The sequence below is a fragment of the Nicotiana tabacum genome, chromosome 3 (genome assembly GCF_000715075.1).
Source record: "Nicotiana tabacum cultivar K326 chromosome 3, ASM71507v2, whole genome shotgun sequence".
In the NCBI taxonomy this organism is placed as follows: Eukaryota; Viridiplantae; Streptophyta; class Magnoliopsida; order Solanales; family Solanaceae; genus Nicotiana; species Nicotiana tabacum.
In genome coordinates, this window is record NC_134082.1 from 100,842,690 (window position 1) to 100,846,041 (window position 3,352).

The window sequence follows — 3,352 nt, forward strand, 5'->3', positions numbered from 1 at the left end:
ATCCAGTTCAATGCCTCTTCGGCTGACTATAAAACCGAGGAGTTTCCCAGATGGAACCCCAAATGCACACTTGGCTGGATTAATCTTAAGGTCATACCTTCGAAGCCGTTAGAAGAACTTTTTCAAATCGCACACGTGATCATCCTGTGTCTTTGATTTTATGATGACATCATCGACATATACTTCAATCTCTTTATACATCATGTAGTGAAAAATGATGGTCATGGCCCTCATGTAAGTTACCCCTGCATTCTTTAAACCGAATGGCATGACCCTGTAATAATAAGTACCTCATGGAGTGGTAAAAGCGGTTTTTTCTGCATCATCTTCATCCATTAGAATTTGGTGGTACCCAATATAGCAATCCACGAATGATTGTATCTTATGCTTTGCGCAATTATCTACAAGAATGTGGATATTTTGCAAAGGAAAATTATCCTTTGGACTTGCTTTGTTCAGGTCCCTGTAGTCAACACAGACTCTGGTCTTTCCATCCTTCTTTGGCACAGACACAACATTCGCCACCCAAGTGGTGTATCAGACAGCTCTAATCACATTGGCGTTCAATTGCTTCATTATTTCCTCTTTGATTTTGTCACTCACATCTGTTTTAAATTTTCGTTGCTTTTGTTGGACTGATGGAAAATCAAGATATGTGGGAAGCTCATGAACCACTAGATCGACACTTAAACCCGGCATATCATCGTAAGACCAAGCAAACACATCTCTGTATTCAAATAAAAGTTGAATCAAGGCATCTCTGGTTTTCTATTCGGTGTGAATGCTTATATTCATTTCTCTAATTTCTTCTGGACTTCCGATATTAATTGGCTCAGTTTCATTGAGGTTGGGCTTAGGCTTGTTTTCAAATTGTTCCAACTCTCTTTTTATTTCCTCAACAACCTCATCTTCATCATATTCCACCTCTTGATGCATTATTTCGATATTAGGCAGGTTTTTAAGATCTGAGCGTGAATTCCTCATGCATGTCATGTTATTAAAACCGGCATTAACAAAACTGAAATGGAAATAAAATGACAGGAATTAGGAAAAGGGAAAGATACAAAACTTAATACGAAACTGAAATGCATTTCATTTAATTCGAAAGGATATAAGGGTTAACATTAAAATAAAACAATAACACTGAGATGTTTGGATTACAACCCTGAAAGTAACCCAAAAATACAAAAAACAACTGCAAAGCAAACTACCAAGACTCCTTCCTTGTGGGGAGAGGAGTTGCTTCCCAGTTGGTGAGCATGGTGTCTGGGTCAATTAGTTGCATATCGGCACGACTAGTGCCTTCACCGGCCTGGATCATATTTACTTCAGAAAACATATGGCTGAGGCCATGGCAAATTTCATCAATGTTTCAATGCGCCGAGGAATTTTGAACCTCTTGGAGTCGTGGCTTGACAAAAGTGTAGAAAATGTGAGGGATATGTTGTTGCAAGACCCATCCATGCTTTTTGTGGTGCTTAGCTTTGTTTTTGTCTGCTTGTGTTGGCCTGAAGCCTAAACCAAAAGTACCCTGGTTACCGAACGGAGAAATTGGCTCTGAAATTCCTTGCAATGATGCCCCCAAGACTTTCCCTAGCTCATAACCTTGTCTCATCATAACTGCAACCACCATTATAGATGTGGTGGAAAGATGAGGATGCAGAATGGGCTTTCCTTCCTCAACATGGTCCACAGAAACCACTTCAAAAGCTTGATAGACAATGGACTCACACCCTTCCTTGGCCTCAATGCACGGGATTAACGGGTCTTTATAAATGGATGACTCGTCTTCTCCGTGAACAATAATCTCTTGCCTATTGTGTTTGAACTTGACCATCTGATGCAATGTGGATGGCACAGCTCGAGCCATATGGATCCATGGCCTTCCAAGAAGAAAGTTATAAGAAGTGGCCATGTCCACTACTTGGAAGACAATTTTAAAGTCAACCGGCCCAATCATCATTGTGAGGTTAATCTCCCCAATGGTATCTCTCGTTGAACCGTCAAAAGCCCGGATGCGAACATTGCTGGGTCGGATTTTGTCTGTATTGATCCTCATGCCTTGCAAAGTATAAAGAGAGCATACATCTACACTCGAGCCTCCATCGACCATGACTCGCTTTACACAATGCCCCTCACATTTGACGACCAGGTGCAAAGCCCTATTGTGCTCGGCTCCTTACTCGGGAAGTTCATCATTAGTAAAGGAGATTCTGTTTACCTCGAAAACTCTATTGGCCATCTTCTCCAACTCATTCACTGTGGTCTTCTCGGAGACATGTGCCTCGTTTAAGGCCTTGATTAGTACACGAGCATGCTCTTTTGAGTGTAGGAGCAGAGATAGTAGAGAGATTTGGGCAAGAGTCTTTCTTAGTTGTTCAATGATTGAGTAGTCATGAACTTTCATCTTTTTCAAAAACTCTTCTGCCTCTTCTTCCATGACAGATTTCTTTATTAGCAATTGTCCCTCTCTGATTTGCTTGGCCTTCCTCAACTCCTCTAGAGAGTAACACCTCCCTGATCGAGTCAAACCTCCAGTTTCCCCCACTTCTTCTATGATTTCCTTGCCTTTGTACGTCATCACAGTTTTGTTGTAGTTCCAAGGAATGGTTTTTGTATTTGTCACAGGGGGTGGCATGGCAGGTCTGATTATGATCGGCTCTATTATACCGTTTGTACTGCCCTGTTTCTGCCTTGTGATGGGGTGGCCTCCAAGGACATACAACCTTGGGCTTGGAACATTAAAGCGAACTTCCAATCTCGTGACCTTGGGAACAAATAAAGTTACATTTTCTGAACTCGGGGCACCTTTCACAAACAATGGCACATCTTGGATCGGACTTACATCCCATTTGGTTCCCTCTTGAATTGTTCCCACGATCATCTCTGCTCGATTAAATGGCCTGCATTCCAGATCTCGTCCAATCATTCCTACAAAATGAACATCGTTGTGTGTTGGCAATAGGTTGTTTGTAACATTGGGAGGTTCTTCGCCATTTGTTACTACAATCAACTTTTCAGTCATGAGTCTTTCTATAACTCTTTTTAGAGTCCAACAGTCATCCGTGTTATACCCCGGGGCACCTGAATGATATTTACATCTAGCATTTGCTTGAAATCCATGTGAATCGGGATGCATATGGTGGGGAGCGATGGGTCCAATCACGCCCATCTGTTTCAGCTTCCGGAAAAGACTAGAGTATGGTTCATCCAATAGGGTGAATTTTTCCACCGGCCTTTGCTCTCGACCGTAATCCTACCTGGGACGAGCATTGAAGGGTGCCCGAAAATTTTGTTGCTGAGGTCGGGGGGCTCTTGGAGCTGGTGCCTCTACCTGTTGATTGGGAGGCTG